Source organism: Podarcis pityusensis (assembly GCF_964106645.2).
Source record: "Podarcis pityusensis genome assembly, chromosome: 14".
Lineage (NCBI taxonomy): Eukaryota > Metazoa > Chordata > Lepidosauria > Squamata > Lacertidae > Podarcis > Podarcis pityusensis.
The window spans coordinates 6,500,620-6,526,527 of record NC_138039.1 but is presented as its reverse complement, the minus strand read 5'-3'; the positions used below and the strand labels follow the sequence as shown (position 1 = coordinate 6,526,527).

The 25,908-nt window shown below is 49.3% G+C and overlaps 1 protein-coding gene across 3 annotated transcripts in view; it reads right to left on the bottom strand.

The window, feature by feature from the left end:
* Positions 1 to 25,908, bottom strand: part of RAI1 (retinoic acid induced 1) — a 216,377-nt gene that overhangs the window by 68,362 nt on the left and 122,107 nt on the right. The window contains exon 1 of one of the 3 annotated variants that reach the window (XM_080980927.1): positions 7,650 to 8,214. The exons of the other annotated variants lie outside the window; for them this stretch is intronic. The gene's annotated coding sequence lies outside the window, so the exon portion shown is untranslated. Of the gene's footprint in view, positions 1 to 7,649; positions 8,215 to 25,908 lie in introns of those variants that run through there. 3 annotated transcript variants of the gene reach the window in all.

The following is a 25,908-nucleotide window of genomic DNA, read 5'->3' as shown; positions in this document are numbered from 1 at the left end:
GAGCCCTCATGTCTCTTTCCCAAAGTGAAGTATACCTGAAGGAGCATCTCCACCCCCATCGTTCAGCCCAGACACTGAGGTCCAGCTCCGAGGGCCTTCTGGCGGTTCCCTAACTGCGAGAAGTGAGGCTACAGGGAACCAGGCAGAGGGCTTTCTCGGTGGTGGCACCTGCCCTGTGGAAGGCCCTCCTACCAGATGCCAAGGAAATAAACAACTATCTGACTTTAATAAGACAACTGAAGGCATCCCTGTTTAGGGAAGTTTTTAATGTTTGATCGCATTTTTAATATTCTGTTGGGAGCCACCCAGAGTGGCTGGGGAAACCCAGCCAGATGGGCGGGGTATAAATAAATAATAATAATAATAATAATAATAATAATAATAATTATTATTATTATTATTATTATTATTATTATTATTACTGCTACTACTACTACTACTCACCCGGCTTTGGGAAGGCAGCGTGAGGGCTGGAGGCATCAAATTTTGCCAAGGGCTATGAAAAAAGACCTTGAGGGTCGCACGCAGCCCTTGGACCACCCTGGAATATATGGTGTTTGTGCAGTTATGGTGTATCCTGTTTTGCACACATGCATACACATAGGATTTTAAATTCAAAACGTCCCATAACAACATATGGACAGCCTACTGGATCAGGCCAGTGGCCCACCCAGTCTGGCATCATGTTCTCACAGTGGCCAACCAGATGCCTGTGAGAAACGAGCCAGGAGGACCTGTGCACAAGAGCTCTCTTCCCTCCTGTGGTCTCCAACAACTGAGAGCCATGCTGCCTCCATCCAACTATGGAGGCAAAGCATAGCCTGCATGACCAGTAGCCATTGACAGCCCTTTCCGAGAATCTGTCTGAGCCTCTTTTATAGCCATCCAAGTTAGTGGCCATCACTGCCTCCCCAAGGAACAAGTTTCGAAGTCTGACTATGCGCTGCATAAAGAAGAACTTTTTCTTTTATCTGTCCAGAATATTCCAACATGCAGCTTCAATGGACGACCACAAATTCTAAGGTTATGCGAGAGGAAGAAAGGCTTTTCTCTATCTGCTTTCTCCATGCCATGCATGATTTTATAAACGTCTATCACAGGCTTCCTCAACCTCGGCCCTCCAGATGTTTTTGGCCTACAACTCCCATGAACCCTAGCTAGTAGGACCAGTGGTCAGAGATGATGGGAATTGTAGTCTCAAAACATCTGGAAGGCCGAGGTTGAGGAAGCCGGTCTATCACATTACCTATTACTCGCCCGAACGCAACAACCTTCCTTCATAGCAGAGTCGCTCCACCCCTGGGATCATTTTTGGTGGCCCTTTTTCAGAACCCTTTCCATCTCTACGACATCCTTTCTGAGAGGAGATGAGCAGAACTGCGCACAGAACTCTCCAAATGCAGTAGCACCAGTGGCGTAACGTGGGTTGCCAGTGCCCGGGGCCATGCAGAGGAGGTAATAGGAGGGAGGGAAACGGATGGAGTATGCATGTGCATTCAACTACCTAACAGTGTCTGCTTCACTCAAGAGATGGCAGCCACAGATTAAAAAAGGAAGAGTCATTTCGTTGTCCAGAGAGGTCACTTCCTGGTTCCCATGGAGAAGCCGTTTTCCACGAAGCCTAGCAATGGAAGCACACAGCTATATTGAGGCAGCACCAGGTGCTGAAATTTTGCGCCCCTAACAATTTTGCGCCTGGGGCAAGTGCCCTTGTGGGCCCATCCTGCTACGCAACTGGGTCACACCAAAGATTTGTACAATGGCAGTATGATATTGCCAGTTTTATTTAAATTCCTTTCCTAATGAACCCTAGCATGGGAATTGCCTTTGTTCACAGCCATCAAGCACTGGGGCAACATCTTCACTGAGCTCTCCACTATGACCCCAAGGTCCATCACCTCCAGTTCAGACCAGTTCCCCAACTCTTCCCAGTACTTAAGAGACGGTTGCAGTTAAGTGGTATATAAATTGTCAGAATAAAAGCAGCGTCCTACAATTGTTGCTGGAATAAAAACCCCGTAATCACTGACCACTGGACATGCTGTCTGGGATTGATGGAGTCTAGCAATATTGGGAAGCCGTCAAGTTTGGGGGGGGGTTGTTCTAGAGCACTGGACTTCAGTTGGTGGGTTGGGGCCTTGTCCAAGGTGGGTTGCAACAGGAGCACTAACACCATGCAAATATATGGTAAAAACAGTGGTCCCCCCCCAAGAAAAATAGGCACCAGAACTCACCATGAAGTTGTAACAGTAAGTCGCCGGACAACTTGGGGCAGCCCTGAAGCGTCACTGGTTTGACAACAGCCGCTTTCACAGCCAGCGGAAGTGCTAAAAATTACGGCAAGCTGTCTCCATAGCTGGTTGTTGTTTTTTTTTGGGGGGGGTCGTCCCTGGTTCTGGGGCAGGTTAACTAAATGCACCCTGCCTCCCTCATTCTTTTAGATTCAGGTGGATGGCTAGGGCAGCTCAGAAGGGCCCTCATGCAAATACGTGTGTGTGTGGCTGGAAAGTAGAGGCCTAGCTGGAAAGCTTAAAGTCTGCCACCATTACACGGGAGATGGATTGAAGAAAAGGAAATATGAATTGTCCCCGCCCCGTAGCTGACCAATCATGGCTAGGAGCTAGGTAGAGTCATAGATTTTAAGAAAGTGTAGACTTGCACATGCTGGCCAGCTTCCGTTTAGACTTGAAATGTTTGTTTGGGGCTTGTCAGAAGTATGTAAAGGCAAGAAACAGATGGGGGAGCGCCGGCCCACAATGGCACCCACCACAGAGGGTGAAAAAAAGCAGTGGGTAAAAGTTATGCTTCCACAAATGCGTGTTCAGGATAAAAGTGGGTGGTAGGTCTGAAAAGTTCGAAGATGCCTATTCCAGAGGATCTATGGAGGAAGCCGGACCCTGAAGGATCCAAGTGCTAGCACAATTTTAGCAAGCATTGCCCAAAGGGACAGACTGCAATTTGCCAGGAACCAGGACCAAAAAACCAGATATGAACAGCTGGGGTGTATGACTGACTGCCCGCTGCTCCTAGTGTGTTTTGCTCGGTCTTTGCATTCCAGAGACTCCCCTCCTACATAATCTCCTGCAGAAACCCTCTTCCTGACTTTGCAGGCTTGTTGCCACCTCCTCCTCTCCCCGCCGCGATTCTCCTTGCCCGCTTAGAGGCTGAGCTCTGGCAACGGACGGCCTACAGACAGGCCTGTGTGCCAGAGATGTATCCATCTGTACCGCTGCCAGGAGAGCCCTCGTCTCCCCGAGAGGAGCAGACAGCCCAGTAATGAAGCGTAATGCTCCGGCGCTCCCTGGAACAACGCTGCCCCAAACCAGCTGAGACTCCGCTGCTTCCCACAGCCCCATTTGCCTCCCTCTTAGGAGATGGGGAGAGGCAAAATCAACGCACACCCACGCATTTTGAGAAGCGGGTTTCGCCTCTGCGATGCAGGCCCTCGCCCGGCCGTCGAGAAAGTCACGCACCTTCACCCACCAGGGAGGAAACAGAAAATGAAAACTCAAAACGCTAAATCCATCCTGCCGTAGAGATGCATTTCACGTGATGCAGCGACCGCGGGGGACCCTCGGTCCAAAGGGACTCAAGAGAGCTCCTGCATGGAAAAATAGGAAGTGGGGGAAACCAGAAGCAGCGAGGCCAGGAAAAAGAGAGGAGGGCGAGGGGAGAGGGCGAGCAGAGGCCTAGCCAACGGCGGAAGCCACCGTCGTCATAGTGCATCTCCCTTCAGGAGCCCTTGGTGTGAGGGACGCGTTGCTCTGCGGGCTCATCCATCTCCTTCAGCTCGTCATGGGGCGCGGTGGCACGCCAGCTCCGAGGGAACGCTTGTCGGGATCTGCGGGGAGCGCTGCCCGCACCTCTTTCACGCTAACAGGCCCAGTGGGGGAGCCACTTATTCTGCTGCGGCGCTCCAGTTCCAGCCTCCGCTTGCGAAACAGGCAGATTAACTCCATGAGGGAGCCACGGACGACGGCCCAGCCCATGGGGATGGGGGATGGCCAGAGTTGCTGCTCCCTGCCGTCGTCCCCACCCTGCAAAGGGCAGCCCCCTACCTTCAGAGGATGGATTAATTGGAAGCGGGTTGCGAGGGAGAGAACCGTTTTCATGGGCGACTGGGTGGGAGTTTAGGGATTTGGGAGAATTGCTGCTGCGAAGTCTCGCGGCTGATGTCTGATCATATTGGCTATATGTTTAAAGGACTATGATACCACTTGAAAGATTCACGGCTTTCCCCAAAAGATTATGGGAGCAGCAGTTTGTCAAGGGTGCAGAGAGTTGTTAGAAGGCCGGTCCAGCCATTTGGTGGGGCAAAGCCACCGCCTCAGGCTGCGGAAGCTGGTGAAGCGCCGAAATCGCATGAGAAATGGGTGCCGATATTGGCGCCACGTCTCTGCCAGAGGCAGCAGCAGGCAGCCACAGCAGGACAAGGCAACACTTCCTATTTCACCTCAAGCGGTGAAATGGGACGCGCCACACCCATTTGTTTGGAAAACCCCTATTCCCCTCCTAGAGCGACAATTCCCACAGTGCTTTAACAGTCAGCCCCTCTTCCTAGGGAACTCTGGGAACTATAGCTCTGGGAGGGGAATAAGGGGGCCTTCCGCACAACTCTCAGCACCCTTCACAAACTATAACTCCCAGGATTCATTGGAGGAAGCCAAGACTGTTCAAGGGGGCCACGCAGGGTTTTAAAGGTGTGGTGTAAACATGGCCTGAACAAGGACAGTTATACCCCTCACCTGGCATGCATTCTTATTCAGGATGAGGCAGGGAGACCTGAGGCTTAAAGAGCAATGCCTAGGCAGAGCACCAAATGTGACTGTACCCAAAGAGAAATTGGAACAGAAGTCCTGATGGCTCACTGCTCACACTCCTAACAACTTTGTTTCGTGGCTGAGTGGGGAGCTTAACCCTGGTCTCCCAGGTCCTAGTCCAACACTCTAACCACTACACCACATTGTCTCTCCATGCAGTCTCAACCTTTCCAGCCCTGCCCAGGTAAACTGCAGAGATGCGGGTGGCGGGAGGTATGCTGCCAAATCACTGACCGCTACTGCAGCAAAGTAAAATATATTACCAAATCAGACCATTGGTCCATCCGGCTCAGTACTGTCTACACTGACTGGCAGCAGCTCTCCAGGGTTTCAGGCAGGGGGAAATGCCCAACCCTACCCAGATATGCCATTGGGAATGGAACCAGGGACCTTCTGCATGCAAACCTGGTGCTCTAGCACTGAGCTAATGCTCTTCACCAGAGAGTGGTGGAATGGGGCAGGAGATCTGGGAGCCTGTGCAAAAACAAACAGGGGCTCAGCCTCCCTGAGCCGTGCCCTAGCAACACCCTGGCTCAAAGTCCTGGGCAAATTAAAGCTTTTCTACTAGTGATGAAAATATCACAAATATGGTACCAGGCAAACTTTGCAGGGGATGCAGGTGGCGCTGTGGGTTAAACCACAGAGCCTAGGACTTGCCGATCAGAAGGTCGGCGGTTCGAATCCTCGCGACGGGTTGAGCTCCAGTTGCTCGGTCCCTGCTCCTGCCAACCTAGCAGTTTGAAGTGCAAGTAGATAAATAGGTACCGTTCCAGCGGGAAGGTAAACGGCATTTCCGTGCGCTGCTCTGGTTCACCAGAAGCGGCTTAGTCATGCTGGCCACATGACCCAGAAGCTGTACACCGGCTTCCTCGGCCAATAAAGCGAGTTGAGCGCTGCAACCCCAGAGTCAGCCACGACAGGACCTAATGGTCAGGGGTCCCTTTACCTTAAACCTTGCAGAGGGAGGGGATTTCAGAGGAGGAGTGACACAACTGAATAGGCCCTGCATCTGGCCACCGTCACCACATCCCTTGGCTCAGGCAGTGGGGGAACGATGAGAATCTTTTTCATATTTTGAGTGGTGCCACCTTTCCTATTGCTGGTGCAAATCATAATAAGCTGTCTTAGACCAAGTCACGTTTAGCTCGGCTGTGCTTTCCCCTCAGCGCTGCGACGTCTCCTCCCAGCCCAGCTGGATCCTCCTAACTGCAGAAGCTTAGGAAGTGGGGAAGGCTGAACGCAGGTCATTTCCCACTCAAATCATGGGCCTCAAGCCCCTGCCCCACAGCAGCTTCTCAGCCACTTCCTGTCTGCTATGTACATAGGACTCCTTCCCCCCACCCCCTCGCTTTTGTCCTAAAGAGAAAGTCAAAAGGAGGAGAGGCATCAGACGAGACCGGGTGATAATTTTGGAACAGGGGAACTTCCAAAAAGGACGATTAAGGAGTTAATCTGCTAGTAATAGATAAGGAGCTTAAAGACGCCGGTATTTCATTTTCCCTGGCCAAGTCTGAGATCCAGTTGTGCCTTTAAACGCCGGGCTGGAATGTACTTAGATATGACCAAAGTACACGTCTCCCCGGGGGTATTACTCGGCTGCCAATTAGATTGGCTTCCCAGACTCATCCTCTTGCAAGCTTCTTCAGAGGAGGAAAAATTGCTGCCGATCCCTAGAGGAGTGGAAGGAAAGGATGCTGGGGCTGGGGGCGGGGGGAGAAGAATAAAGAGGAGCAGGCGGGCAAGGCTCTCCAACTCACACAATAAGCTATGCTGCCGTTTTCCTTATGAAGGGATAAATCAAGGCCGCTTGGAGATGTGTTTTGAGTGGGGCAGTGGTGGCCGTGGGCACAGCGAGTGAGGAAGGGAGACTCCAGAACACCCCCTCCACCCCACTGCTTCCAGCATGGCTTTCTCATTCTGCCAATCGAACACAAGAGCGCAGTGATGGGATTTGAGCTGAACTCCTCTGACCTCCTGACCTTGACAGGTCGTGGTCATGGCATGTGTCAAATGCCAGATGCTGTCGCAAATGGGGTGTGTGTGTGAGAGAGTTGTGTGGGGAGGGGTGCCTGGTGCCCAGCAGGCTTTTACAAGAGATAAGTCGTGGCCACGATGGGGGAAGAGATCGAATCCCCCCCTCCCCTCTCGGAGTAATGGGAGCTTAGCAGGAAGTCGATGCCAGGAGACTTGCAGATTTTCTGCACGATTGCCAGCCAGCAAATTCATGTTCCGGAAAAGCTGGTAAACTCCAGGTTCTGCCACAAATAATCTATCAGTCTTTATGTCAGCCTGGTTTGCATAAAACGCTACGTGGTGTTTTTCTGGCCCAGCCTAAGAAGCGGGTCGTGGTTTGTTTTCTGGCAACAAACCATGCTGCAAAGCCATGGTTGGTTGCTATCTTGTTTTAACTACAGCATGATGTCCAAGCCTTGCCTAACCATGGTTTCTGTGGACAATCCACCCCAGAGAGTCGCCAAGATGCAACAGGCGTGAGGCAAGGAAACAAACCACATTGGTGTGCCTATCCCACTGCTACCCCTCCACCTGACAGGTCAAGCCAGGGTCTCTAATGGCCACATCTGAAAGAGGGCCTCACCACACAACACAAAAACAGCATGAAACCAGCCAGTGGTTTCCTGAATTCTTGTTCCAGGGATAGAACATGGACCAGAAGATGTGCCTGCAGGGCATATTTCTTTTCACTATGCTACGGGGTTTGGAGGATTGAAAACACGCACCACAGACTGGCCAGCTCACTTGGCAATCCTGGTTCAGCCTTCAGAGTGCTCAATTGTACCAGAATAAGCTATCCGGGCTACTTTGGCTCACCCTCTGCCGAGTTCCTGTGATTGTTTCCCCGCTCCACAAACTGGTACCCAGGTGTTGCTCTCGCCGGGCTTTGCCTAAGTCTCCATCATCCAGTGACCGTGCAGGGTAAGATGGCAATCTGTTGGGAATGTCACACATGCAGGTGTGGGGTGTCTTGGAAACAGTTGCTATACAAAACATTCCAAGGTAGGTCTGACCGTCACGCTTAATGACAGGTGAAGATTTTGGGATTTCTGATGCTTTTACATTTTAAGTGATTTGATTTGTAGCCTTTCAAAAGGAGATGAAGACAGGGAGGAGAAGGAAGAGGAGGAGAGGAAGAAGAGGAGAGAATCTAAAAGCCTGGAGGGGGCAAAGAAGGAGAACCAGCATTGTAGCTGAGAGTATGGCCATATTCACACCATGTATTTAAAGCACTTGAGGCCTCTTTAAACCATCCTGGCGTCCCACAAAGAATTCTGGGAGATGTAGTTTCTTAATGGTGCTGAGGGTTGTTAGAAGACCCCCATCCCCCTGCGAGCTACAATTCCCTGAGTGGTTTAACAATCAATCCCTCTTCCCAGGGAACTCTGGGAATTACAGTCCTGCAAGGAAAATAGGGGACCCCTTATCCACTCTCAGCACCCGTAACAAAGCTCCCAGAATGCTTTGGCGGAGGCCATGACTGTTTAAAGTGGTATCACAGCACTTCAAATGGAAGGTGTGAATGTGGCAGAGGTGGAGGGGCTCTTAGGATCACAATGGTCGGCACCCAAGACTCCAAACTGGCTTTGACAGCCTTTCCAACTGAGGACTCCTTCAGAGAGAGGACTGTCCTCAATGAAGTAGCATGTATGGCCACCCAAGCAAAGTGCCCCATGAGGCTTTAGGTGCTGGGTTGGTGCTCTCAAAAAGCCCTGTTCCTTTTCAGGCTGACCTTTGGGCAGCAGGAATCCATCCCTGAAGTCATCTATCAAGGAGGGAACTCATCCCTTTCTGTGCCTGCTACTGGTTTTCCATGCAAGACCCTCCTTGCTCACCCACAGCAATGAATAAATCCTGAATCTTGACCTTGTGCTTTCAAGATCCGTTCCTGCAAAATCAACAAGGAAGAAAAGTACTGTACTAAAGTCTTTTGTAAGCTGCTCCAAAGAGCTTATTTGGCTAAAAGGGCGGACTATAAACGCCTTAAATATATAAAATAAAGATGAGAGAAGGTTAAAAGGTAAAGGGACCCCTGACCATTAGCTCCAGTCGTGGCCGACTCTGGGGTTGCGGCGCTCATCTCGCTTTACTGGCTGAGGGAGCCGGCGTACAGCTTCCGGGTCATGTGGCCAGCAGGACTAAGCCGCTTCTGGCGAACTAGAGCAACGCATGGAAACACCATTTACCTTCCCACCGGAGCGGTACCTATTGATCTACTTGCACTTTGACATGCTTTCAAACTGCTAGGTTGGCAGGAGCAGGGACCGAGCAACGGGAGCTCACCCCGTCGCGGGGATTCGAACCGCTGACCTTCTGATTGGCAAGTCCTAGGCTCAGTGGTTTAGACCACAGCGCCACCCAGATCCATTGAGAGAAGGTTAGTCGCTGTTAAAATAAAGCAGCTGGGAAGTCTTGCTAGACCTCCATGGAGGAAGGAGAGAACAACTCCGGAGAACGAGTGACCTGCACTCTCCTCCTGGGCTCCTAAGGACATTTCCACCCCCCATTCCTCTTTCTAACTGCCAAAATTTGAAATCCCCCAGGTGCACCGGACTGAACGAACGAACCTCGTGATGTCTCAATTAGGGAAAGTATCCTGAGCTGTGCCTGATCTGCATATTCACAGGCCGTGGTGGGTGGCGTGCGTGCAGGGGGGCTTCTACGGGAATCTTTGCCCCAAAGTGATAAATGCGCCTCTTGCATTAATGGGGAGGAATATTCTGCAAAAAACAAAGAGATCCATTGCTAATGGCCTTCGGTACAGCTGGGGACGGGATGCCACAAACCAACTTGATTATTTGGCTGCTCCTGGCCGTCATCTCCAATTCAATTAACGCTCGCACATCACCCTCCCTTAACGTCCCCTCGTTTCCATTTGTCATCCCTTTTTTGTGCGCGCGCGCAGTTTCAGATTCTTTGGCATTTTGCGTTTTCAGACTGCCTTATCCTAGTCCCCCACGCCACCCCTCCGTTCCCCAAGATGCAGCCTAATGGAATAACATCAGCTAGCACCCCCTTTTGCACTGCCAAGAACATTAATCCTCTCCCCCCCACCGCCACCTCTGGTGCCATCAAAGCAGGGGGCTCCCTTCCTGCCAGATTTTGAAGGAACAAACAGGGTTATTTATACGAGTTAAGAGTTGCATTATCTTGCAACCCTCGCAACCACCCAGGGAAGAAAGATCAGCCCCACTGCCCTCAAGTTGCAACTCGGGTGCCTTTAAAAGAGGATTAAATGAATTCATGGAGAAGAGGGCTATTGGTGGCTACTAGCCATGGTGGCTAAGAGGAATCAATGCTTCTGAATACCAGTTGCTGGAAACCACAGGAGGGAAGACTTCCTCTTGTGTTCGAATCCTGCTTGCAGGTTTCCCCTTGGGGCATCTGGGAACAGGATGCTGGACTAGATGGGCCATTGGCCTGATCCAGCAGCCTCTTTTTATGTTCTCAAGGGAGAACGAGGCACCACCCTCAGAAGTTCAGAGGATGCCAGAGAAAGCTCAGAAGCCCAGGAGATGGCCTTCTCTGGGGTGGCCCCTAAGTTAAACAACTCCCTCCCGTCAGAGGTGTGTCTGGCGCCTTTACTATACAGATTTTGGTGAATGCGGAAGGCACACCTCTTCACCCTGGTTTGGGACATTTAGATGCATATGGACCCAAGTCTACACACAGATGGCTCCTTTTTGCTGAGTCACTCATTAAGTACAATACATATGGCCTTTGCGATCCCTTCCCTTGCTCCCGTTAATAACAATAATAATAATTTATTTTTATACCCCGCCCATATTATTTATATCCCCAGCCACTCTGGGCGGCTTCCAACAAAATATCAAAATACAGTGGTCTGTTAAACGTTAAAAGCTTCCCTAAACAGGGCTGCCTTCAGATGTCTTCTAAACGTTAGAAAGTTGTTTATTTCCTTGACATCAGGTGGGAGGGCGTTCCACAGGGCGGGTGCCACTACCGAGAAGGCCCTCTACCTGCTTTCCTATAATTTGGCTTCTCACAGTGAGGGAACCGCCAGAAGGCCCTCAGAGCTGGACCTCAGTGTCCGGGGTGAACAATGGGGGTGGAGACGCTCCCTCTTTTTCAAAAAGCAGGTGTCCTCCCCATAGAGCGATGCTCACAGTGGTTGTCTCACAGCATAGGAGCCAAGGTTCCTTCAGACCCCAAATAAAATATTTGAGGGGGCCCGCCTGCCCCAAGTTGATGGACATTGCCATTCAAATGGTGTCTGCGCATCGTGTGATCGATTGTGCGGAGTGGAGCTTACCTGCCCCCCCCCCCATATTTTATTCGAGTTGGCACCCCTGTCTTACAGAGTGCTCACAGCAGCAGCCTCACCATCAGGGCACCTGAATGGGTGCCAACTTGAATAAAGTATTTGGGGGGGGCTGTAGATGCCAATCTGCAGCACACCATTACAATAGCAATGCCCATCAGCTTTGTGGGAGAAGGGTTCCCTCAAAAAAAATTGGGGGGGGGAAGCGAAGAGACCTCAGCCCCTAGGAGTTGGCTCCTGTGCACCCACTGCAGCTGGTGGAGGAGAAAGCAGGGAGGTTGAACAGTAGATGGTGCCAAAGCCGGTAGCAGGTGGCGCCGACTCATTATGCTTCTGCCCCCATCCTCCTCCCTGGGGAGTTCTACAAAGCCAACCCAGAGATTAAGGAAGAGGAGGAGGAAGCTGGAATGCAAGGCCACCACTGGCCTATAAGAAGGTGGGGGCTGGCTGGAGTTGGTGGGGCAGGGCCCCATTCGCCCTAATGTACCAGCCTCCACTGACTGCGGCCGTTGTCACTCTTGCAGCTGTTATTGTAGAACTGTGGAGCTGGGAGGGACCCCAAAGGCCATCAAGTCCAACCCCCCATGCATCCCCTCCCACCACTTTTCAAATAAATCGGTGGAGGATCCTAAGAGAGGAGGTAGGAGGAGGCACAGGCAGCCCATGCAAACTGGTTCAAAGGAATTAAAGGGCCTCATTTATTTATGCCCGAGATGAGACCGTAAGAACGTAAGAAGAACGTGCTGGATCAGGCCGAGGGCCGATCTGGTCCAGCATCCTCTTCTCCCAGTGGCCAAACAGATGACTCTTTGGGGAAGCTCACAATCAGGATCTGAGCACAAGACCCCTCTCCCCATCTGTGGCTTCCAGCAGGCGAGAATGTCCCACCCCAAGCAACCTTCCAACCAAACACCCCTACCTCAAAGCCCCCAAAACGCCAAATTAAAAATAAAAAGGGAGGGCCAGGGGGCCTTGGCAGGAGCCGAGGAAAAGGTCTGATGGCACCATCATGCCCACAGGCGCTGTGTTGGTGACCCCCCCTTGTATTACGAGTCGGTTGCTGCATACATAGTAAAGGTAAAGGGACCCCTGACCATTAGGTCCAGTCGTGGCCGACTCTGGGGTTGCGGCGCTCATCTCACTTTGTTGGCCGAGGGAGCCGGTGTACAGCTTCCAGGTCATGTGGCCAGAATGACTAAGCCGCTTCTGGCAAACCAGAGCAGCGCACGGAAACGCCGTTTACCTTCCCGCCACAGCGGTACCTATTTATCTACTTGCACTTTGGCGTGCTTTCAAACTGCTAGGTTGGCAGGAGCAGGGGCCGAGTAACGGGAGCTCACCCCATTGCGGGGATTCGGACCACCAACCTTCTGATCGGCAAGTCCTAGGCTCTGTGGTTTAACCCACAGCGCCACCCATGTACATACTGGGCCCTTAAAGCAGAATTGAAGCACCAAATAATTTTGGTAACTGCAGTGGACCCTTCCTGGACCTACGATTCCCAGCACCCTTAAGAAACTAGAGCTCCCAGGATTTTTGCAGACCAGGGTGGGGGATGTGCTTAAATGATCTGGTGTGCACGTAACCCTGGAGATCGAGCCTGCTATGCAATCCAGCCCACCCACACGCATGTGGTAATGTCCGAAAAGGGTCGCTGTGTCACTGAGCAACCCAAGCCGTCACTGTGCAAATGCACCTTGCAATTAATATCCCTGCCACAGCGTGACTGGACTGTTGCTGGTGCGAAGCCTTGGGAGTGGAAGAGGGTTGAGTTCCATGTGGGGAATCCCTTTCCGGCCTCCTTTGTTTCCTTCATGGCTCCCAGGCAGCTTTAGCAGGAGCAGAGCCGCCTCTCCGCCAATTAATCAGAGGATTTTGGTGCGTGTGGCAGGGCTAATGGCACACCAGGTGCCAGCCTGCAGAGCGGGCTGAGCTTAGCGGGGAAATGGAGGCAAATGCTAACCATGGACGCCGCAAAGGCAAATGCTGCTGTTTTTCAGGAAATGCTCAATGCAAAGACTTCCTGGCAATGCTCCCGTGCCCCTGGAAACCGTACGGTGCAATGGATGGTGCCTGGTTAGGGACGGGTTTCAGTTTCCATCTAAAGGCCGACCTTCCTAAATCCCACTCTGCAAAGCTATTCACAAAGCAGAACACAGCCGTCCTCTGAAATTTCCACGCCTCTGAATTTTGCACTATAGTTCTTCAGCCAATAATAATAATAGTAATTTTATTATTCATACCCCACCCATCTGGCTGGGATTCCCCAGCCACTCTGGGAGGCTTCTAGCAAAATCTAAAATATAATAAAACGTCAAACATTAAAAACCTCCCAATACAGGTCTGCCTTCAGATGTCTTCTAAAAGTTCTTTATGTCCTTGACATCTGAAGGGAGGGTGTTCCACAGGGAGGGTGCCACTGCCACTGGTTCCCTGTAACCTCACTTCTCGCAGTGAGGGAACTGCCAGAAGACCCTCAGCGGTCAAGGAGGAAGCACAGAAATGAGTGCACTATAGCAACTTTTTGCATTAAAGTGCATATGCTGCTGAGAATAGCATGCAAAAAATCTTTTATATTAAGGGGACGTTGCTTTGCAAAATCGCACCTGTGATAGGCAAAATTTCACACAGAAATGTGTATTTTAAGCGAAATTTGCACAAAAAATACTGATGAATTTTCATGAGGACTTGGAGCCCAATTCTGAACTTCTTACTTTGTTACTCAGCTCCTAAATCATCACTCCTGAGCTTTGCATCTGCTGCTGAGCCTGTGAGATCTCTTTCTTCCTTATAAATAAGAACCCCTGTCTGTGTTAGCTGGGCAGAAGCAGGGCATTTAGACTCAGTGCAAATCTGGAGCCAATTCTGTCTGGCCAGTGAATTACAGAGTTGATATGACAGCATCCCTGGGACAGATTGCTGCCTAGGCTCTGCTTAAATCCTTCCAAGTGAATGAAGCTTTAACGGTTAGGAAGTCTATCCTAATGTGTAGTTGGAATCTGCTTCCCTAAAATTTCAACCCATTGAATGAATGAATCGATTTCCGTCATTGACCAGAGTGCATTTCCACCCATTGATTCTAAGTCTCCCCTCCAGAGGAATGGAGAAGTCCGTTCCATCATCTGCTTGGTAGCCCTCCAGATACCTGAAGGCAGCTATTGTGTCTCCTTCTTAATCCTCCCCTCTCTTAATCCTCCCCTCTCTTAATCCTCCCCTCTCTAGGCTAAACATACCCAGCTACTTCAACCTTTCTCCATAGGGTGTGGCTTTACAGACCATTCTGGGCACCCTCTCTATATTGGCTATGAAGTTGGTCTCATACATACAAGCACTCTATCTGTCTGTCTGTCTATGTGCCTATCTACTCACACTCATATATTTTATATATTTAGGTGTACACTTGTAATCTGCCCTGAGTCTTTGATAGATGCTGCCCACAAAGTTCCAACCTTCCTTTCGCAACAATGAGGATTAGGAATTACTCTTTTAAAAACAACAACAAAAGCTTGGATTCTGCATCATAATACCAGGTTCCTTTCAGTGTCGCAGGATCAGGGCCAGATTTATTTTTACAACCCTGTTGGCAAAACCTGAAAGCCGCCTTCCCTGTCATTCAACTCTCCCTTTGCAACACACAACCTGAAACAAGCATAACAAAGAAAGGCAGATCTCCACAGAAGATGCTCAAATCTCAGACTAGACATTAACATGATTCTAAAAGGCAATAGCAAAGAAGATTCCTTGGCTGGGAGAGTAAATGAAGCTTGTGTATGCAGAAAATTAGTTTCTTGGGAACCCCTCTTGCTAATACCTAGCTTTCTATGTGCAGGGGAATGTTTTCCCCTATGGAGCATTGGTCTGCAGCTGGTCAGCTTACCTGCTGGTTGTGAGAATGATGAGGCCTACAAACTTGAATATAAGAAGGAACCTGCTACATCAGACCAAATCCCACTTGGTTTAGCATCCCACAAAAGCCAAACAGATGCCTCCAGGAAGCTCCGAAGCTGGGCACAAATGCAATAGTCTGTCCTGGGTATCTGGTAGACTTCTCCTGAACATTGAGGCTCCATTTGGGGTTAACATGGCTAACCACATCTATAGAAACTACCCTCCCAAAGATAGCTATAGATATAGATATATGGTTCCACCTAATCCACCATCCCACAATCTCTGAAAAGCCTACAAGCAGAGAATGAAAGCAACATAGGCAGGCACGTAACTTAATTTTGTAAGCACTGATTGGCAGATGCCAGATTTGAACCTTTGCTGCCCTCTCTAAAAAGTAAGATTCTAGTCCTCAGGATTCAAGGTGCTGAGTAAGGGGACTAAATTAAACAGGAACATAGGAAGCTGCCTTTAGGGATGGAGAAGAAATGGGCTTGGTTCACATCTTCACACAAACTTTAAAAATTTGCACTTCTTGCCCCAACCCGCAAAGTGTAACACAGCTCTCCTTTGAAATTTGCACTTTCTGAATTTTGTGATGGGCGTAGTTCGGCAACCATGCACACAGAATGCATGCAAATAATTGTGTATCTCAGTGAACCGAAGGTATAAAAATGCATTCTGTGAGGGGGAACTTGCTTGCAAAACCGCACATGTGAAAATGTGTACGAAAACGCGTTCAACAGGAGAAATGCACAGAAAAGGCTGCAAGAATGTTCACACAGGGTTCCCCACCCCTCAAAAAAAAATCAATCACAGTTGTATGTATGGTGTACACTTAAAAACGAGAAACTGAGAGAAACGAACCCACCCATTCCTGCTATTATTGAGCCAGACTAGCTGAGACTAGCTGGGGACGCGGGTGGCGCTGTGGGTAAAACCTCAGTGCCTAGGACTTGCTGATTGTAAGGTCGGCGGTTTGAATCCCCGTGGCGGGGTGAGCTCCCGTCGTTCGGTCCCAGCTCCTGCCCACCTAGCAGTTCGAAAGCACCCCTAATAGGTACCGCTTTATAGCGGGAAGGTAAACGGCGTTTCCGTGTGCGGCACTGGTGCTGGCTCGCCAGTTGCAGCTTCGTCACGCTGGCCACGTGACACGGAAGTGTCTTCGGACGGCGCCGGCTCCCGGCCTCTTGAGCGAGATGAGCGCGCAACCCTAGAGTCAGTCACGACTGGCCCGTATGGGCAGGGGTATCTTTACCTTTACCTTAGCTGAGTTCAATACCTGGCAACAGCTCTCCAATATTTTGCAAGGAGTCCACCTGGAGTCCCAGTCCTACCTGGAGATTTTGTGGACTCCACATGGTACCTTCTGCATTCCAAGCATGTGACTGAGCTCCTGCCCTCCCCTGCTGTCCTGCCCACCACCCCTTCAGCAACTGCTATTAAATCTGATAAAGAGTGTCATTTGACCTGGCCATCTGTCCCCCACACAGAGGGTGGTCAGCAACCAAAACACCCCCACAGCAGGCTTTCTAAACTCTAAGCTGCAGAGAACGCCAGTTCTTGACAGCAGCTCCATTTGCAGGGCACCCTGTCAGGCTTGGGGAAGATGGATGATCTAATGAGAAATTCATTTGCAAAGATGTCCCAGCCCTGCTTTTGACATCCTACAAATGGAGGGGGACGGGGGGGACGGGAAGCGGGGCAACTCAGAAGGCCAGAAACTCAAAGAATCGCCAGCTCAGAAGAGGAAGTTCCCACTAAAGGAGAATGGACAACCAAGGTGATTGAGTATGTTGCATTGGCAAAATTGATGAAATTTGCGATCAGGATTTAAACTATGAGCAACAGAAGGAATTAGAGACTACAGTAGTACCTTGGTACCCAAACTTCTTGGCTCCCGAACAAATCGGCTCCCGAATGCTGTAAACCCGGAAGTGAGTGTTCCGGTTTGCGAACATTTTTTGGAAGCCGAACATCCGACGCAGCTTCCACGGCTTCTGATTGAGTGCAGGAAACTCCTGCAGCCAATCAGAAGCTGCGCCTTGGTTTTCGAACGGTTTCGGGAGTCGAACGGACTCCCAGAACGGATTAAGTTTGAGAAGCAAGGTACCACTATACAGTATCGTTTTATGGTATGAGAGATAGAAGATAAGGTGCAGGAGAGGGGAGAAATAAAAACACCATGGAAAAGGGGGATGGGATGTCAACAAAACAAAATTAAAAATGACTATGTATTGAAGTGCCTATGTTAAACTTTTGAAAATTTAATAAAACATAATTAAAAGCAAATACGAATTGCTAGCTCTTTGTAGACCAAAACAGGGGCATACTTGAAACAGCACAACTCTCCTGCCCAGGATCACTTCCTGACCTCCTTTCTGCTCACAACACACCTGTGGCTCAGTGAAAGAGCATCTGCTTGGTTTGCCGAAGGCCCCAGATTCAAACTCTGGCATCTCCAGGTAGAAGGTGGGATAGTTGGAGAGTCGCGGCCATTCAGGGTAGATTATATTGAGCTAATGAGGGTGAAAGAGGAGAGCGCAAAATATGGTTTGAAGCTCAACATCAAAAAAACGAAGATCATTGCCACTGGTCCCATCACCTCCTGGCAAATAGAAGGGGAAGAAATGGAGGCAGTGAGAGATTTTACTTTCTTGGGCTCCATGATCACTGCAGATGGTGACAGCAGCCACGAAATTAAAAGACACCTGCTTCTTGGGAGAAAAGCAATGACAAACCTAGACAGCATCTTAAAAAGCAGAGACATCACCTTGCCAACAAAGGTCCGTATAGTTAAAGCTATGGTTTTCCCAGTAGTGATGTATGGAAGTGAGAGCTGGACCATAAAGAAGGCTGATCGCCGAAGAATAGATGCTTTTGAGGAGACTCTTGAGAGTCCCATGGACTGCAAGAAGATCAAACTTCTCCATTCTGAAGGAAATCAGCCTTGAGTGCTCACTGGAAGGACAGATCCTGAAGCTGAGGCTCCAATACTTTGGCCACCTCATGAGAAGAGAAGACTCCCTGGAAAAGACCCTGATGTTGGGAAAGATGGAGGGCACAAGGAGAAGCGGATGACATAGGACGAGATGGTTGGACAGCGTTCTCGAAGCTACCAGCATGAGTTTGACCAAACTGCGGGAGGCAGTGGAAGACAGGAGTGCCTGGCGTGCTCTGGTCCATGGGGTCATGAAGAGTCGGACACGACTAAACGACTAAACAACAAGATAAACCAGTGGTGCCACTTGGGTATAAGACAGCTTCTGATGGTCCTAAAATTATGGAGCAAGCTTTTGGGGAAGACCAAAGCTCAGTGGTAGGACATCTGCTTTGAATGTAGAAGGTCCTAGTTTCAATCTTTGGATTCTCTAGTAGGGCTGAGAATCTCCTCTCTGAAAAACTGGAGAGTCAGTGTAGACCAGGGTTTCCCAAGCTTGGGTCCCCAGCTGTTTTTGGACTTCCACTCCCATCATCCCTGACCACTGGTCCTGCTAGCTAAGGATGCTGGGAGTTGTAGTCCTATAACAGCTGGAGACCCAAGTTTGGGCTAGATGAAGCCAACAGTTTGAATCAGTAGAAGGCAATTTCCTATGATCTTGAAACTGCCTTCCTTCCACCCACCCATTTAAAAGCTCGTTTGGTGAAACATATACAAGGGAGAGGTGTTTTTGTGGGGGGAAAGGAATCCTAAAATAGGTCACTGACAGTTCAGAACATGCCTCAGAGCAGCCGCCAGATGTGTGAAGTGGCAGGTTGCGCACTGCACGGCCCCTATGTGCCCATGCGCACGCATTGTTTGACACTACAGATGGCTTCCCGCTTCAAGATGTAACTATTGGAGATCCTGGCGAGGGAGCAGAACCCGTTAAGAATGACAGTTCTAGCAGCCTGTGCTGAAACGTTAAGACCCCTTTTTCACCTAGCTTAGTGTGGTCTAAACTGACTGGCAGCAGATTGCCAGGATTTTAGGCAGGGAACATTTCCCTGGAAATGCCAGAGCATAGCCATGATGTATAGTAGCCAGTGATGGCCCTCTCCTCCCTGAATTTGTCCAGTCCTCTTTTAAAGCTGCCCAAGTTGGTGGCCAGCCCTGCCCTACTGAGGAAGGGAGTTCCATAGTTTAACTCTGAGTAAAGAATTAATTTCTTCTATATCTGTCCAGAATCTCCCAACATTCAGCTTCTCTGGGTGTCCACGATTTCTGGACAATTTCCCTGTGGACACATTGCCTGCCTGGCTCTTTCCTTCCTTTTGTAGGTCTTTTGGCTGCTCAACAGCCACTTTGACCTTTGCCTCATCTGGGAGGGAGCCCAATCCTGCCACTGTTTCCTGATCTCCCCCCTTCCCTCCCTGGGGCCAGCAGTAGGGCCTCCAACTCCCAACAAGATCTGTGTACACTCCCCCCTGGCCTCCTCTGGCTGGTTTCCTCAAAGTTGTCCAACCAGACTAGCAGGCTGAATGAAGACCATGTCAAAATAAAACTCCCCCCTTCTTTTCTTAAAAAAATAAATATCTATTATAGCAACCCAACAGCAGACACTCAGGAATCTGCAATGCGAGTAAATAAGGCTTGTCTACCAAGCCGAAGGACTTGCCGATCAGAAGGTTGGTGGTTCGAATCCCCGCGACGGGGTGAGCGCCCGTTGTTCGGTCCCTGCTCCTGCCCACCTAGCAGTTCGAAAGCACGTCAAAGTGCAAGTAGATCAACAGGTACCGCTTCGGCGGGAAGGTAAACGGTGTTTCCGTGTGCTGCTCTGGTTCGCCAGAAGCGGCTTAGTCATGCTGGCCACATCCGCTGGAAGCTGTGCGCTGGCTCCCTCGGCCAATAAAGCGAGATGAGCGCCGCAACCCCAGAGTCGGTCACGACTGGACCTAATGGTCAGGGGTCCCTTTACATTTACCTTTACCTTACTGAAGGCAGCTGTGATGTTTGGTGATACAGTCCCCTTACACACATGTGTCTGCACACAGCGAGAGACTTTTGCCTTCCTGCAAGGAGTTGAGCGCTGTATGTGCGTATCTCACTTCATTCCCACAACAACCCAGTGAGATAGGTTTGGCCAAGATATTGTGGCTGACTCACAATCAACCCAGTGAGCTTCTTGGCGTGCTTGAAGCTGAGTTTCCCCCATGCAAACCCACCACTCTCATCTGAAGCACCAGAATTTACTCCATCCATCCCCACAAAATGATGATTCTGGCTACTTCAATTCAGGGTGGATAAAAATCAATGTTTTTTTTAAAGGTTTTTTTTAAAATCAGGTTTTTTTAAATTTAAACCAGATTTTTAAAATAAAACGCTTTGGGAGGAAAAATCTTTCTAAAGGTAGTTTTCTATTTAAGTTACATTATAGTCCAAAGACTAATCATCAGGAAATAAGGATTTGTTTTAATTTTCTCATGTGTGCTAAAACTCTTAAGTTTGTTTTTTTTATTGTTTAACCACATCAGTTAACAAACATGGATACATATGCTATAATGTTATTGCTTTAGTTAAATAAATTGTTTAAGGAAATGACTATTTTTCTCCTTCCAATAAAGTACAGCAGAAAAGTTGTCCAAATATAAAGTTAACTTATTAAACCTCAAAATAAGTTCATAGTTATCTGTCTATGTATTTCTAATAGTATAACCAAATCAGTAATTATTGATATAACTGTAAAAACTACCGTATACTGAAAATTTCTTATTCCAAAAATGAGACCTTCCTCTGGTTGTTAAAATTAAGATTATACCAGTAAGAATGAGTCTTTCTGTAAAAAAAAAAAAGATTTAAATCAAGTCTTACTGACTAGTGATTTAAATTGTGATTTAAATCAATTTGATTTAAATCAAATCCACCGTGCTTCAATTCCTTGGACAAAAAACAATAAGATAGGTCATGGGTCACCAACTTGATGCCCACAGATGCCCACAAAGGCCTTTCCTATCACCCTTAGGGTCCTATTACTCCTCTGAAATTAGGAGCGAAATTAGGTAATGGAAGGTTTTCCCCCAACTCTAAATTCACAGCATGGGGGCGATTGCAGGGGGGGTTGCTACTGGGGAGGGATAAGTTTGGGGCAAGCATGTTTAGCCCACAACAGTTCCTCTAGCTTTCAAATGTGCCCACTGGTTCAAAAGGATGAGCGAACCCTCGGATAGAAAAACATTCTACAAGGTGAAGATAAGACATAACATTTTTAAAGCAAGTGAGGCTGGTTTGAAAGCATTCTCTTGGCATTCTCTCCCTCCCAGAGCGAGCGAGCTCTGAAAAAGGGATTCTGCAAATTTGCAGTGTGATCAGTTTGAACTGAGGAAGGTGCCCATTGGCTAGTGCCTGGGGCGTCACCAGTTCATTCTTCCTGATCCTTAGAACAGTTGTACAAGATAGATAGAAAGATGATAGATGATAGATAGATAGACAGACAGACAGATAGATAGATAGATAGAGATAGATAGATATAGATAGATAGAGATAGATAGATAGATAGATAGATAGATAGATAGATAGATAGATATGGTTATACTTTGCAAATGAACCAATTATGGGAGGTGGGGAAAGGAGTGAACAGCAAACCTGATGCACAAAGGAAGGGGCAAGATTGTTAGTTGACCAGGCATGCAACTTGCTGGAACATAACACTAGTTGCCAAGGCAGGCTTTCACTTCCTGGGACCACTTGCAAAACCTTTGATAGTTTTGCTCTGAAAATCTTACGCTTGTCTTTTAGGGAAGAGACAAGGAGCTATGTGGAACCCGGAAACACCCATCCCACGTCGCCTCTGGACACCCAGACTCTCTGAGAAACTCCCTGACGCTTTTCCCAGGTACCTCCATGGCTACCTTGGCAGGTGGACTGGCCCATTCCGGACCTGACCAGCGATTCCGCACCTGCACTTCGATCGCGGAATCGCACTTGTGCTTCCCGATTCTAACACAGTGGGTTGTGTGAGAGATCACTAGACCAGAGTCACATTGTATGCAGGTTGTCGAGGGGCAGCCGCTCCTCCCCCCCACAAAAAGGACATTCAACACACCTTTAAATCACTTCCCTAAATAACCTTGGGAGCTGCCGCTTCCCCCTTGCGGAGCCATAATTTCCCAGTGCCCTGAACGAACGACAGCTCCCAGAATCCTCCGGGGAAAGCCACGTGCCCGAAAGGCGCACTGATTGTGCTTTTGATGCGCATGGTGCAGATGCGCCCAAGGAGTGCAGAGAACTGGATGGGCGGGGGAAGGGAAGCGCCCCCCTGGTTGGCACGATGCCTGACCACAGCCTTCCCCACCCGCCCAGCTGCTTCTTCCAGGGGAATGTGGGCCCCTCCCTCTTATCGCCTCTGCTTCTGCTTTGCAGCAGTGGCAATGAATGCGGGCACATACCTCTCTCCCTCTACCGCGCGGGCTCCGTGTTTGCTCTTCCCTTCCTCGGCTGTGATTGATTAAAGGATCAGGGACATCTGAGAGCAGAGGCAGAGGCGGGACTGGCTCCCTTTAGACTTGAAGAGCTGCCGTGGCGGCTGCTCCAACGCCTGCCGCTGGCTGTCAGTCCGCTTTTAATCAAGGTTTGCTTATATCCGCAAAGGCCTTTCCCAGAGGGAGGGGAGGGGAGGCGGGATGGTGGCGGCGGGACGGGCGGGCTGGAGGGGGGGGCAGGAGTGCATTAGCATGCCAGCCCCCTGCCCCCTCCCTTTGTTTATCAAGAGGGCCAAGCCGTCTTTTGAAATCGCAAAGGGCTCTGCAAAGATGCGATGGCCAAGCAGAATTGTTCTTCTGGGCGAGGGGGCAAGCGCCTGCAATCTTATTCATTCTTACTACATCTACTACGTCTCTTGATGACAGGCACAGGTCAAATCTGTGTCCAGGGCAGCTGTTTACCAGCTCCATCTGGTACGTAGGCTGAGACCCTACCTGCCTGCGGACTGCCCCACCAGAGTGGTGCATGCTTTGGTTATCTCCTGCTTGGACTACTGCAATGCGCTCTGTGTGGGGCTACCTATGAAGGTGACCCAAAAACTACAACTAATCCAGAATGCGGCAGCTAGACTGGTGACAGGGAGTGGCCGCCGAGACCATATAACACCGGTCTTGAAAGACCTACACTGGCTCCCAGTACGTATCCGAGCACAATTCAAAGTGTTGGTGTTGACCTTTAAAGCCCTAAACGGCCTCAGTCCAGTAGACATGAAGGAGCGTCTCCACCCCCATCGTTCTGCCCAGACACTGAGGTCCAGCACCGAGGGCCTTCTGGCAGTTCCCTCACTGTGAGAAGCCAAGTTACAGGGAACCAGGCAGAGGGCCTTCTCGGTAGTGGCACCTGCCCTGTGGAATGCCCTCCCACCAGATGTCAAAGAGAACAACAACTACCAGACTTTTAGAAGACATCTGAAGGCAGCCCTGTTTAGGGAAGCTTTTAATGTTTGATGTATTACAGTATTTTAATATTTTTTTGGAAGCTGTCCAGAGTGGCTGGGGAAGCCCAGCCAGATGGGTGGGGTATAAATAATAAATGATAAATTATTATTATTATTATTATTATTATTATTATTATTATTATTTCTAACCCTCCGTTCCTCCAAGCATCTCAAGGTAGCCTACAAGGTTCTCCACACACCGCTCTCCATTTCCATCCTCACAACAAGCTAGGCTGAGAGACGGCGGCTGACTTCCAAGGTCACCCAGGATTTGAACCCTGGCCTCCCAGGCCCTAGCCTGGCACTCTAACCACTGTACCACGCTGCCTCTTTAGGCCAGATTGCCACAAGCACAACACAAGCCCATGTGATGCTCCCCGCCCACCAAATACCATGGCTACATTATTTGGTGCAAGAGATCTGCTGTTAACTTTTCCTACGCTCGAAATTATGTCGTTTCCGTGCATTATGATGGTTAGGGGGATGTAACCGTTTGAGGAGGGGCCATTGCTCAGCAACTCAGTGGCTATCCAATGTTCCCATAGAGGTTCCTACATTTAAGGAATGAGCCACAAGGTCGAGGGCAGAGCACATGTGTTGCTGCGTCCAGTCATAGGTATATTCAGTCAAGAACCTAAGGAGAGCCTACAGCTGGATTGAGCCAATGGCCTATCTCCTGCAGCATCCTGTTATCAACAACCAGATGCCTCTGGGAAGCCAGCAGGCAGGATTGGAAAACAAGAGCAACTCTCCCCTCCTATGTTTTCCTTTTCTAAAAAATAAATAAATATTTATTAATTTAAAATACAATCATACAATAAAGGTAGGTATAACAAAATTAAGCACAAAAAAAGAAAAGAAAATATTTGTCACCTCAAAAAGGGTGAAAAAGGGTTTAAAAGTAACAAGAAAAGAAAAAAGGACAATTAAAAGAACCAAATACTGGTATTTATACAACATCATGTCTTATCCAATAAAGTTTTCTGTAAAAGACTTCCAGTCATTCTCATTATACTCCAATCATTCTCATTCTATAGTCTTGATTTTATCGTAGTTTGTTTTGTATCTTTTTCTATATATTCCTTTAAGATGTTTCTTCCATTTACTTATTGTACACAAGTATCATTCAATTCTGCTAGAATGGTATCATTTTTACAATATAGTCTTATAAATTCCTTAAACATTTTCCATTCACCTATCCTATGTTTTCCAGCAAGTTGTATTCAGAAGCATTAGTAGGTCCAACTGTAGTAGTAGCAGCCAACAATAGCTTTCTCTTCCTTTTGCATGGGGGTTCCATTCCTGCTCCCCATCTGTGGAGCGTGCATAAACCCTCCCTGCCCCCCACCTCTATTTTGCCCTCTTCCGAGTCCAAAAGGATCCGTGCGTCAGCGGCCATGCATCAGTTGGACGCATGCAAAATGGTCTCTGTCTGCAAGCTTCTTTTAAAGTCATCTACCTTGGTAGCCATCGGTGCCTCCTGTGGGTGTGAGTTCCTCAGGTTAACTATGCACTGTGTGATGAAGGGCTTTCTTTTACCTGTCCTGAACCTTCCAGTGTTCAGCTTCACTGCAAGATGCCAAGTTACAGGGAACCAGGCAGAGGGCCTTCTTGGTAGTGGCGCCCGCCCTGTGGAACACCCTCCCACCAGATGTCAAAGAGAACAACAACTACCAGACTTTTAGAAGACATCTGAAGGCAGCCCTCTTTAGGGAAGCTTTTAATGTTTGAGGCATTACTGTATTTTAATATTTTGTTGGAAGCCGCCCAGAGTGGCTGGGGAGGCCCGGCCAGATGGGCGGGGTATAAATAATAAATTATTACAGTGGTACCTCTGGATGTGAACGGGATCCATTCCGGAGCCCCGTTTGCATCCTGAGTAGAACATAACACGTGACTGCGCGTCTGCGCGTGTCACGTTTTGCCACTTCCGCGCATGTGCGTGATGTCATTTTGAGTGCGCATGCGCGAGCGGTGAAACCCGGAAGTGACGCGTTCCATTACTTCCGGGTCGCCGTGGAGCGTAACCTGAAAACGCTCAACCTGAAGCATATTTAACCCGAGGTATGAGGGACACGGGTGGTGCTGTGGTCTAAACCACTGAGCCTCTTGGGCTTGCTGATCAGAAGGTCGGTGGTTCAAATCCCCGCGACAGAGTGAGCTCCCGTTGCTTGGTCCCAGCTCCTGCCAACCTAGCAGTTTGAAAGCACGTCAAAGTGCAAGTAGATAAATAGGTACCGCTCCGGCGGGAAGGTAAACAGAGCTTCCGTGTGCTGCTCTGGTTCGCCAGAAGCGGCTTAGTCATGCTGGCCACATGACCCGGAAGCTGTACGCCAGCTCCCTCGGTCAGTAAAGTGAGATGAGCACCGCAACCCCAGAGTCGTCTGAGACTGGACCTAATGGTCAGGGGTCCCTTTACCTTTACCTTTATGACTGTATTATTATTATCACGGGATGTCCACAAGCACCCTCTGCTCGAAGCCCAGGAGAGCCCACTGCCAGGCAGGACCAA